Source organism: Labrus mixtus, chromosome 21 (assembly GCF_963584025.1).
Source record: "Labrus mixtus chromosome 21, fLabMix1.1, whole genome shotgun sequence".
Taxonomy (NCBI): domain Eukaryota; kingdom Metazoa; phylum Chordata; class Actinopteri; order Labriformes; family Labridae; genus Labrus; species Labrus mixtus.
Window position 1 is genome coordinate 3,672,388 of NC_083632.1, and position 13,574 is coordinate 3,685,961.

General features: G+C 41.9%; 1 long non-coding RNA gene across 1 annotated transcript in view; it reads right to left on the reverse strand.

The window, feature by feature from the left end:
- Positions 1–12,024, reverse strand: part of LOC132955552 (uncharacterized) — a 735,720-nt gene extending 723,696 nt beyond the window's left edge. Inside the window, exon 1 of the long non-coding RNA XR_009665935.1 lies at positions 12,006–12,024. This is a non-coding gene — a long non-coding RNA (uncharacterized LOC132955552). The remainder of the gene's footprint in view (positions 1–12,005) is intronic.
- Between the last annotated feature and the right edge of the window lie 1,550 nt (positions 12,025–13,574).

Here is a 13,574-nt window from a genome sequence, read left to right on the forward strand (position 1 = left end):
AAGTTGTGTTGTCTGCACCTTTTGGTCCCCCCCTCCCCCGCTTTGAAAAAAAAAAAAAACGCATTCTCAACTCAACCTTGCTACCATCAAGTCTGTACGCCTTTCTTCTTCAGCTGCAGTCATTGAACAAAATAAGCTAAAAGCAGATAGCGCCTACAATATATATTTTTTTGTCCAATAGATTTAAATTGACCCTTATTTATATCATTACATCCCTAGTAATTATTATAATTTTTCAACGTTTTTGCAGGTCATTCATACAAAACCTCCTCCCTGTGAAGTAATGTCTCTAATACCATTAAAACCTTTTGGCTCAACCAAAAATATTGCACTCCATTTCAGCGTATCCGTTACCCCATAAACCCACTGAACCACATTTGAGAGAAAAACAGTTTTCCTCATACTGCTCATATTTTTGAGCTGAGGTTCGACTTCCTCGTGTGTCCTCACTTTTGCTCCTGACCTCTCAGACAGGACGGGGAGGAGGATCACACCTCAACAGAGGGGGAAGGAGATACAGAGAAGAGAAGATTTAGAGATATGATAGAAGAAAGAAGGAGGAATGGGGAATATGAGATGAAAGAATGAGACTTTAGAGAGAGGGAGGACTCGGGGCAAGACATTTAGAGAAAAGATATAGGCTGAAATGAAAGCTACTATATCTCATGTCTCAAAATTATTCAAGAGGAAGTCAGGATATGAATTTAGAAACAGACAGAAAAAAGATCTTAGCATACACTGCACACAAAGAAGTGAAAACAAAGATAAAGAGAGGCCAGGAGACAATTAGATTTAGTGAACGCAAACAAAACGAGGAGTGGACAAAATGAAAATGAAAAGAGAAAGTCTGATAGAGAGCAGCAGAAGGGAGAGTGTTTAAGGTCACACACCAAACCCCCTTTCCATTTACCCAGCGAATTGTTGAGCCATGAAGCATCCCCGGCTTTTACTGGCAGTCTGAGCCCCGGCCGCACCGCAGGGAGCAGAGGTTACTCTACATTTGTGGTCAGAGCAGGGGCCATCTGTGTGTCAGTATAAATCAGTGTGTGTGCTGTGTAAATATACGTCACTGCGAGTCTATGTGCACGTGTCTCAGTCGAAGAGATAAAAGGAGTCTATGTGAAAATCTGTCCATTTTAAATAAAGCCCCGAATAAGTTTCTTTTATGGTATAAAAGGAGAAAGGCGGGGTCAGAAAGAGGCAGAAGGAATCTGAGGGTTTTCAGAGGACACTTGGTCTTAGTGATGTGGTTTCTATTCGCTGGGCTACATGTAGAACAATTGCGATGTGGAAACACAGAATCACTTGTCACAACAGCTTTCAGCCACATAAAAACACAAAAACCACAAAGCAACCCTTGAACTGAAGACAAGTCGACGCAGACGTTAAGGTTTGAAATGTGTCATGGATCTGTCAACAGACTCAGCTGATCTAATGGGGGTGAGTACTTTTTTCCAAATTTTGGACCCGTTTTGGTCCAACACTTGGTTGACATCAAAGACAACCTCGTCGTAATGTGCTCAGTGACCGCCTGGCCATGTCATTTCTATTTATATCATTGTGCATTATTTCATTCATACAGGAGTTTCAGTGAAAACAGAAAAACAGCTAACAAGCTGGCTAACTTACACCTAGCGAGTTTGTTAGCTTGTCACTTCCTACCTCCATTTTCTAGACCATGCCTTTTTGTGAAAGGTGTTTGTTGACAAATCGAAGAACCAAAGCCGATAACGAAATGACCCCTACCAACAACAACTTTCAGTATTATCAAAGCCAGATCAATCTTCTTTTGTGCCGTAGAGTTCCAATGTTTTTCAGAAAGTTCTACTTGGTATACTCTACTGACTGAATGTTGCTTCTTCTCAACGTGGGTACTGAAGCTCTTCTTCACAGACCGGGCGCTGAGAGTACTAATGCACTTTAAAAATATCAACTCACTCTCTCTAGTTCAGTTAGATTCTCTAAAATAACAAACAAGCCCAGCAAGGGGTGTAATATACTGGGTTCACGATACTGGTTCACAATACTGGGTCACAATACTGGGTCACAATACTGGGTTCACGATACTGGTTCACAATACTGGGTCACAATACTGGGTCACAATACTGGGTTCACGATACTGGTTCACAATACTGGGTCACAATACTGGGGTTACGATACTGGTTCACAATACTGGTTCACAATACTGGGTCACAATACTGGGTCACAATACTGGTTCACAATACTGGGTCACAATACTGGGTCACACTACTGGGTCACAATACTGGTTCACAATACTGGGTCACAATACTGGGTCACAATACTGGTTCACAATACTGGGTCACAATACTGGGTCACAATACTGGTTCACAATACTGGGTCACAATACTGGGTCACAATACTGGGTCACAATACTGGTTCACGATACTGGGTCACAATACTGGGTCACACTACTGGGTTCACAATACTGGTTCACGATACTGGTTCACAATACTGGGTCACAATACTGGGTCACAATACTGGGTTCACAATACTGGTTCACAATACTGGGTTCACAATACTGGTTCACAATACTGGGTCACAATACTGGGTCACGATACTGGGTTCACGATACTGGTTCACAATACTGGTTCACGATACTGGGTTCACAATACTGGTTCACGATACTGGTTCACGATACTGGTTCACAATACTGGGTCACGATACTGGGTTCACGATACTGGTTCACAATACTGGGTCACGATACTGGGTCACGATACTGGGTTCACGATACTGGTTCACAATACTGGGTCACAATACTGGGTTCACGATACTGGGTTCACAATACTGGTTCACAATACTGGGTCACAATACTGGGTCACAATACTGGGTTCACAATACTGGTTCACAATACTGGGGTTACGATACTGGTTCACGATACTGGGTCACAATACTGGGTCACAATACTGGGGTCACGATACTGGTTCACAATACTGGGTCACAATACTGGTTCACGATACTGGTTCACAATACTGGTTCACAATACTGGGGTCACGATACTGGTTCACGATACTGGTTCACAATACTGGTTCACAATACTGGGTCACAATACTGGTTCACAATACTGGTTCACAATACTGGGGTTACGATACTGGTTCACGATACTGGTTCACAATACTGGGTCACAATACTGGGGTCACGATGCTGATTCATGATACTCGGTGTCAAGATACTGGTTCACAATACTGGGGTCACGATACTGGTTCACAATACTGGTTCATGATACTCGGTGTCAAGATACTGGGTCACGATACTGGGTTAACAATACTGGGTCACAATACTGGGTTAACAATACTGGGTCACAATACTGGGGTCATACTGGGTCACGATACTGGGGTCACAATACTGGATCACAATATGTACCATGATACTGGGTCACTATACTGGGTCACTATACTGGGTCACTATACTGGGTCACAATACTGGGTCACGATGCTGGTTCATGATATTCGGGGTCACGATACTGGGTTCTGGATACTGGGTTCTGGATACTGGGTTCTGGATACTGGGTTCTGGATACTGGGTTATTTGTTTTGGTAAATGTAGTTACTCCCTATGCACAGATGTTTCAGGAGAATTCTAAGTCTTAAATGAAAATGAAAATAAATAATATATAATATTTCCAGCCTTATGCATAAAATTATTATTCTTGTTATTCTAAATGTGTCTTTAAATGATGATCCAGAACTTTATGATAAAGTTGCAAATGACTGCACATTGAGAGAAATGTGGATTTAGTTAGGGAGCTTTTCGGCTCACCCTGTTTTTGTAGAAGTGTAGGAGTGTTTGTTTGAGGGGCTCGGGAGAGTTAGGACTCAGGCTCAGTCATACACACCACGGAGCGCTGATAAATGAGCCTGACGTGAGTCACATCTCCCCTCACCCTGCCTGCAACCTGTTTCTGTCAGTCTAACATTGCATGTGTGCGTGTGTGAGAGAGTGATAGTGTGTGTGTGTGTGTGTGTGTGTGTGTGTGTGTGTGTGTGTGAGATAAAATGAAAGACTATGATACACAGGAAAGAGAAAAAGAGTTGATGTAAGATTAGTTAAATGTTGCTCTGTTATGATATACGCATGACTTTATTCTTCCAAGTATAACTGTGAACGAGTGTGTGTGTGTGTGTTAGTGTAGGTGTGTGTGTGTGTGTTAGTGTAGGTGTGTGTGTGTGTTAGTGTAGGTGTGTGTTTTCATCTGATCCATCTTCATGACACTGGCAGGATTAAGGCCCTCCATCAGTCTCTTGAGGCTGACAGCGTGACCCTGTGTGACCCCAAGTTCACCTGGGTCCTAGTGGACTGCGGGAGCCCCCCTTATCTCTGCTACTGTCCCGGGAAGGAGCGGGGAAGGAGCACGAGGAGGAGGGACGGGAACAGTTTGACGTGGAAAAAGTTTTAATGATTGAAAAAAATACAAGTGTTTCCAGTCCAATTTCCAGGATTTGGTTTTAATCATTCTGAGGTCTTGTAGCCCCGTTAGTTAATTCCTTCCACCGTTATAAAACCATCAAAGCCACTGAGATAATATCAGCTGACGAGTCGACAAACAAGATAGGAGCCAATCAACAAGACTACTGTTTACCTTCACTCCTGCTGCTGGACGGTTTCTCCTCATTGCATCATGTTTTATGAGCTCATTGAACGGTTGGCATGTAAAACATAATCCTGCAAAGTAAGCTGCACCACAGAATGTAATATAACGAATGCTAAACTATCACTTACCACTTCTAATAACACACTGTGAAATGTTTAATGTTTTTGGTGGCCATAATCCTTATTTTTCTCCAAATCTCGACTTTAAATGAGGTCAACTTCAAAGAAGGAAATCTGAGGGGTCACTTGCTTATTCACACAATGCATTGTATAAACAGGTTCAGAGATGGTGTGGTTTGCCAATAGTATTACCTTAAGTCATCAGCGGTGTTGGCTAAGTGAGGGACTGCTGCTTTGACGAATGGACTGGATTTTTAAGGATTCCAAGCCAAAAGAGAGGTGTGCTGCCAGCCGTCCTGACTGTGAAAACCTGTCAAAATAAAACTCCCACTCCGAGGGGAAAGTGATAATTCTCTTAGGGCAAGTGCAACGAGCTGTGTTCACCTTATCACAGCTGGTTCCCTAACCTTCTGAATAAGGCTGATTTGGAAAATGTATGAGCAAACATTTGCTGAGTTAGACATCCAGAAAGAAAAACCAGCCTTCATTTGAAGTTCTGCTTATAAGTCAAGATCAACATCTACTCTCTTTTGATTTGAACTCTGTTTTGGTCACTTCCAGTCCTGAGGAAAATAACTGGCTTTCTAGCTGCTTACTGCTCTGTGATGTCTGCCACCTAATCTCTAACTTTCTCTTTATTTCACAATCAATTTGTGCATGCCCATTTTGGAAACAACAACCAAAATGATTATTACCAATTAGCTTACATTTGTCATCGACGCTAGACGTAATTTGAAGTTACAAAATAATTATAAAGTGGTATTAGGAAGTTTGTGTTTTAGGTTTATGTAGCCCAAGGAAAATTACTTTACGACAAATACTCAGGTTTTTCAACCCAACTGTCCAAGCATGCTTGTTGTGATCGTTTGGAAACTGATTTTCCTTCTTATGTAGATGCAGATTTTTGGCTTCACAATAAACATTCTTAGCCTCAACCAATAAAGTCCCTGCAGATGATATGAAATGATACGATACACTTTATTGTCCCCTTGGGTAAATTTGTCATCGGTCAAGTGCTGCAAACATTCAGCTGCATCCAGTAGAATCTAAAATTAATAAGAACAATAACAATCCATCAATAATCCACTGAGCTGCCAGTTTATTGGGAACACCAAATACAACGGTCACATTTAAGGAACATTTTTAATTATATAACTATGTTAATATTAATACTTATTTTTCCACATAACTGAATCAACATATACTTAAAAACCTCAAGTCAACAAAACAAACAGGTAGGATTGATTCCAATGCAGTATTGGACTGCATTGGATTAAGCTACATGTAGAAACACAGAGTTCTCTGTAATAGCCAATGGGAAGTTCAGTGGCACTGCCTAACCCCAGGTCAGGACAATTATTCAATAAACAACCCGAGAAGTTCATAAAATCCATTACCTCACCCCACACTCAGCACGTTGGACAAAACAGCCAATTACATCGGTGTTAATCAATTAACAAATGGTGGAAAAAAAAAAAAAAAAGCAACTACATATGAGCGTTCTCCTATGAAAATGTAACCCTTGGCCACAGCAGTGCAGCTCTCAGCATATTTACTAATGGCTCTGTTGCAAACACTTGGCTCAGATATGAATATAAAAAGTCTGCATGTTTGACTGACACATCGATCCATCATAGAAACCGTTTCTGTTCCAACATTGTACCAATACAAGGAATTTTCTGCAGAATATTTGATGATTGTTCATAGTTTCTGAGAGTATATCAGCATGTGTGTGTGTGTGTGTGTGTGTGTGTGTGTGTGTGTGTGTGTGTGTGTGTGTGTGTGTGTGTGTGTGTGTGTGTGTGTGGGAGGGAGGAGGGGAGGGGGACACCCGCAGGTGCTAATAATCACATATGATGACATATGATTGGAATCAGGTGTTGGCAACTGTCCTACTATTGTGAGGGAATATTATAGCTCTCCACGGCTTTGGCCTCTCATTATCTGTGAGGTTGTTTACCATTTTCTCCAAGCAGTCAGATTTTCAGACTATCCAAGAGGTTAAAGCCAGTTTGTACCACAAGATCTCTATTCAGGCTCTGGATTACTCTCTAAACTGAGTCCTAGAGAGAGCATGGTGGTCTAAGAGAGGCGATGTCTGGTCAGTTTTAACGTCTTTATTGGCCATTTGGATGAAGTAGAAACAAACTGTTCATCCAACATGACATATTTTAAACTGGAAGCTAATGTTGTGTGTCTGTTATTTGAAGCGGGTTAGGTAATTTTTGATTGAAAATGACCTTTGTGAAAATAAACCCAGAATCCAGAAGAGGAAGATTATTACAAGAAGTTACAAATGATAAATGGACTTTGAAAAGCACTTTTACACTGCAGGTCACACCTACACATTCACACACTGATAACAGAGGCTGCTATGTAAAGTGTCCATCCGTATTAACTAAACCCATTCATATCTATTCACACATCTTTGACATAGTAGTGAGAGCAATTTGGGGATAATTGTCTTGCCAAAGGACAAATTGACCTACAGCTGCAGAAGCTGGGGATCGAGACGACAGATTTCCCCCAATGACCACATCCACAGCACAAACACAGATCTACCACCCAAAAGTATTTGGATGTGTTCCCCTTTGGTTTAAAAATATTCATAAAAGTTGTGTAACGTTATTGGAATGCAAAATCAAAGACCTGTATTTTTTTTACATGCCAACATCTGTCCTTGTACAAAAAGTCTCATAGAAATGATAGAATTGAGAATTTATTAACTTTTAATGTGAATATGTAATCTACAGATATTGAAAACGTGCTTTTTATAACAGGTGTAACCCACCATGTCTCCTTGAAGTCTTTTTTTTAAGTATAAGTCTTGAGAAAAGGGTGGTCGTCTTCCAATCAGGGCCCATCTTACATTGGGACCAATATGTTACTTAACTTGACAGCGGACTCAAACAGAATGTGGTGGTTTCAAGAACAAATTGTTCTTCTTGTATTTCACTGAAAGAATGAAATTTTCTCAACGCTCAGTGAACTGACCCCAAACATGTTGTCTTGTCTTTCATTATGGGCTTTCCAGCTTCCATGTTGGCTCGCGTTATAACAATGAAAACAGCTAGAGTTTACCTCACCGACACCAGACCGCAGAAACTAATTTCCCTGCTGCCACAGTATTACCACATCGTGTATAATCTGAGCCAGGCTACTGATTTCATTGGCAGCGACTTCAGACTTCAAGTTCCAGCCACAATCTCACTCTGCTCTGAGCCACAGCGTGACTAAAGGCTTCACCCGTGGAAAAACCAATTGAAGGCTGCTCTCTAGTGGTTTTAAGGTGGAACAGCTGCAATAAGCCCAGACCTTCACTCACAGAAGAGATGATACTCCGTCAGTTGGATTTCTTTTTTCATTCAGACTGTAATTGGATTTGTGGCTTTCATAATTTCCACAGACACAAACTTGCTACAGAAGCACTTTTCAACCTTAAACCCAGGTTGTTTGTCTTATGCAAAAGTCCATAAAATGATAGCCATCAATCTTTTGTTCTGCAGCTTAACAGCAGGATGCAACAATATTTCCACAAAGAACAATCAGATACATTCAAAAGCATCCAAAGTTGTGTAACTTCAGTGCTTTTTTTTTTTTTTACGTTTGCCTGAGACAAATAAATCTATCTGCCTCCAAACAGTAACCTCCCATCCATCATATTTGATCGCGCATACCAAATTTCATTCAAATTTCAGGTTATTTTACAAAGAATCTGGCCCAAGAGCTTGCATGCTGCCACTGCGGTAAGCTGTTCTCTGACCTTTGGAGCAGTTGTACGCACGCATGCACGCCAAAAGCTGCACCACAGGAAACCAGAATCATCCACACTGAGCTGCTTATGATCACCTTGGATATTTAACAGCACAAAACACGAGATAAATCAAGCTAAATGCCTGTGAGGTCCAAAGAAATACCCTTGCTTTTGTGGGTGTCAGGAGGGACTGATCAGATGTGCCTGTACATGTGTGTGTGTGTGTGTGTGTGTGTGTGTGTGTGTGTGTGTGTGTGTGTGTGTGTGTGTGTGTGTGCGGACAGTAGCAACTATTGTGTGTTCATGGATTACCTTCCTTCCTGTCTGCCTCGTCTTGTTTCCCCAGCAGCGCAGGGCTGGACTTCCTGCTTTGGGAGCTGGGACCCCTTTGAAGAGGCCTAACTGAGCGCGCTCCGGGGGGGGGGGGGGGGGGGGGGGGTTGTCAGGGGATCAGCCTCGGCCAACAAACACCTCAGAAGTGAGCAAAAAAAAAAAACTCCCTGGGCCAAACATTTCCTCAATCACTGAACAAACTCTTCGGGGTTTCCAGTCCCAAGACGCAAGGGGCACCGTCTCCCTGAGGCTCAGTGCGCGGGGAGTTTGAGGCGAGCAGAGGAACGGAGCTGCTCACACGCGAGGAAAGACGACAGCAAGAAACACATGTGAGCACACGCACGGAGCGACCTGTTACATGGATAATAAGAACGAGAACATTTTTCCACACACACAGATAACACTCCCTCTTCCAACACATCACTTTAAATGGGTTACAGACAGTTTAGCACATAACTTATCAGCTGCAGGTTATATTTTAGCAGCAGTGGTGTAGGTAGAAATGTGATTTACATATTTCAAAATGTCCCCTAATGTTACTCCTGCAGATAGATGAAAGAGCCTACAGATCCGTTGGAGAATAGAAAAGGGTAAGTCGTGTCTGAACAGCAGCATCCCTGTTTGTCTGTCTATGGAGTTTGTTTACGTCTACAGAACTGCAAATCGATTTTACTGTGGAGGCAGTTTCATGTGAGCAGCACTGGGGCACTGGAGTGGACGGCAAATTGTATGAAACTTGACTTGGCATGACGTGAGGTATGTGATGGATATGACATGCAATGCCTAGGAGACGCGAGCCACTAAATCTATGTTATTCACTGTAGAGAAAATTGGTTGCACATGAAATGAATAAAAAAGTAAATGGAGCAACGCCTACTAGTTCTGGCATATACATCTCAAGCTTCACTGTCTTTCCATGAGACATGCCTCCTTCTCCAACAATCACCTGACAAAAGCATCTTCCCTCATGGCCAGAGCTGCCCAGCAGGAGTGCTGCAGGACTTTCCAAACCCCAGCGCCACCCCAGCTGCAGAGGTTCAAGATGTCATCTCCTCAGTCATACATGTCTGTATGTTAAACAGCATGAGAGGAGTGATGAGGTCGGAGCCTAAAGACACCAGACTTTAAACTTTTCTAATAATCTCCAACAATACCAACCAATAGTTCCTCATCAGCAGATGGAGTTAGCTTGGGATTTGTCAACATGCAAACTTAATTATTCATTTTCCATAAGACGACTAAGTGAGACTCCCTGTTAATGAAGAAATGTGAAGACTTGAAATCTACAGACAAAGTCAAAAATCTGTTGTGATGTTTTTTAAGCACAATTGTATCAGAGGACACTTTGGTGATTGATCTCATGTCTGTTCAAACTACAACCAACTAACAAGTTTTAACTCACATGCTGTCCTTAAAGGCTTTATATGCGCACACTTAAATATAATATAAATCAAGTATATCCTCTGAAAATAACTCTGTGAGTCATGACTGTCTACAATGGGTGTAACACCCGAGTCCCACTGTCTGTGATGTTTTCAGAGTTTTCAGAGTCCTATCTTCACTTTGTTTACATCGCCAGGACGGCCGGCTGACTCCTCCCCTCGAGTATAAAAGTTGTTTAATTGAGGGACTAGAGAAAAGAAGAATAACATACTGTACTCACTGCTTAACTGTGTTTCTAGATCACGCTCATTTCAGGTAAATTTACATGCAGTGTGAAGATACGAGCTTAATAAAGATCGCTAGCATTAGCATGCTAACACAACAATGCAGCGCGAGTTGTTTTGGTTTCATGCTGGTGCTCAAGGGCGACATCTGCTGGATCAAAAAAAATCACATATAAAGACTTTAATGATGTGTAAGTGTGAGCTTCTTCTTCTAGTATTACACCTCATTTAATATTTGGATTGGCTGCAGGTCTTTGAGCTGGTTAGCTTCTCAACGAAGGGACACCTTTCAGGAAAACTTTTTGACCAGTATCTTTGAATATTTTTATAGCAAAGGAGTCCAGATATCATGAATACAAAGTTCAATACTAATGCACAGAAGCAAAACACATAATTCTGCTCGATTATATCTGAAAATGACCTTCATTTCATTTGATATGAGGTGTGTTTAAGTTCTGAATTGTACTTACAGTGGAAATAATAAGAGCAGAATATTCAGCAGACACAAGCCAAAGCATGTAATGGATTGCCGGTGATGTATAATGACAACGTGAGCGCTACATTTCTTGGGTTTCAGTCAGAGTAATGTAGGGTTACCAAATGTCTGCCCTGTCACAAACCACAGCAGACGAGAGTATGATAAGAGTCTGAGTATCTGTGATGTGAGATGAATTGGCGGTGACGGCCTCCATTATGATAATTACCGAACGTGTACATACACCAGAGAAAGCGTTCAGGGGGTCAGAGTGGGGTCAGGCCTGCAGCAGTGGAGGGCATGATATCATGTGTGGTAAAATACGCATTGCCAGAACAGGCACCAGGAAACAAATGTCTAAATTTAGCTGGCTGACTCTTTTACGATGATGGATTCTGTTCCGAGCGAGTCAGCCCTCAATCAAAAACAAGAAGGGGGGGGGGGGAGGAAGAAGATGAGGAAGAAAATAAAAAAACGCAAAGGGAGGAAAGAAATTCCAGATGTCAACAGTAAAGTTTGTGCAGCTCCGGTCTGTGGCCACTGGAGCTTTGTGTACCTGCCCCTGCTAAAGCCATTACCTCCGGCTGCTGCTCCGGGGAAGCTGCACAACAAAGCCAGAGAATTCTCGGAAGCCCTTCAATCAGGCTCTCCAACGTCGGGCCGACACTGCTGCTCCCTCTCCTAAGAACACTCTGTTAATGTGACAGGCTGGAGGAGAGGGAGGAGATGAAGGTGTGCGTACTAATCCTGCAGTATTGTGTAATGTTTGCGCTGCTTGTCCTCATGTCTCAGGTTCAGAACATTAGCACTAACTCTAGTCTATTTAATTCTTATGTTACTTTAAACCATAGTTAGCGTAATTTAAGTGACAATATCTGACTGTCTTTACTTTTTTACAATCACTTGACTTCATGAGTCAAATGTTCTTACAGAGTACTTACAAAGTAAAGGTTCTAATGTTCAGTTAAAGGAAGAATACGCAACATTTTACACACAAATAAAGCAGAAATCAAGTATTTAAATGTGTCACTGAGTTATGGCTGTCTACAATGAGTGAGAAGCTCGAGTCCCGCTGGCTGTGTTGTTGTCAGCGCTGTGTTAACATCATGTTTACATGGACGGGACGGCCTTGTATATAAAGCTGTTGAAGTCAAGGACTAGAGAAAAGAAGAAGAACATACTCACTGCTTATTTGGATGTTACATAAGAGTTTTTAGATCACGCTCATTCTGTGTCAATTAACGTGCAATATGAAGCTACGAGCTAACCAAAGTGTGCTAACATTAGCCTGCTAACACAACAATGCAAGCTACAGGCTATTGCAGCTCAAGCCGACGACATTTTCGTCTGCCGCTTGTGCTTTATGGTGCGTCCCATTTGATAACTCCTTTGTGTGAACGCGAGGGTAGAGGGGTTGGAGGTCGCTGGAGGAGAGCGGAGGATTCAGTGTGGCGGAGGTGTCGCCAAAAAGCAGTTTGTTTTGGTTTCATGCTGGTGATCAAGGGCGACATTTTTACACGTTATTCCTTTAAAAGAAGGCACTACATGGACTCAAGTATATAAATACCCAACAAACAACAAAAATCCCCATTGGAAACTAAGGTTGTCAAAGCTTTGGATAACTTTTTTTTATTTTTAAAACGATACAATGAACATCTTTTAAATGATCTGTATTCACTTCACTGTTGTGCACGACATCAGAAAACATCATCATCTTTCACCCATAATAACGAGTGTTTTTAGAGTGTTTCTGTCTCTGATTCTTGCGTGCATGGGGAGAGAGATTGTTACATTACTTTTCTTTGTGTGGGTTGTCGTACGTGAAAGACTTCGGGGGTCAGATTGTGGTTCCTTCAAATCCTCCTCCTGTCCTCAGCCCCCCTGTTTAGTTTGAGTGTCACCTCTGTGGATGGATTCTTTCAAGTTTCATGTTCTTCTTCCCATGCTCGAGCTTTAACCACAAACGACCCACCGGCCTGACTCCTGCATACAGCGTCCTCCTCCTGACGGGGGGAAAATGGTCTCCATCACTTTCACTTTGAATTGAGCTGAACCAGACGTCGATCGCTGAGTGTTGTATAATGTGATGATGAAGCCTGGGTGGCTCTCTTGTGTATCTAATCCACCGTTTTGGCTCCCTCGGGGGGTTTCGCTCTGAGATGTTTTGCAACCACGAAATGAGAGACAACTGCCAAACAAGTCGGCGGAAATTCGATGCTGCGTACATGTTTCAGCTCCGACTGCCAAAGACTTGAGCTGTAACCGTCTTCTCTGTTATGTTTGAATTCACCACTGAGCAATATCGCTTAATCACATACCATGAAGGTCTCGTAAATGTTCATTTAGCACATAGTAGTGAAAATGTGAGGACTTTACAATGTGACACACATGAAATATAAAACAATTCTTCCTGCAGTAAAGTGCTTAAATGGTAAATGGACTTGAGTTTGTATATTTCTTTTCTAGTCCACTACTCAAAGCGCTTTTTACACCGCATGTCACACCTTCACATTCACACACTGATGGCACATTTGTTGTTGCTGTTGTTTTTCTGAATGCATGTCTTTGCACATTATCTTGTACTTTTATAATTATGTTTTTTTTTTTTTTTTTTATC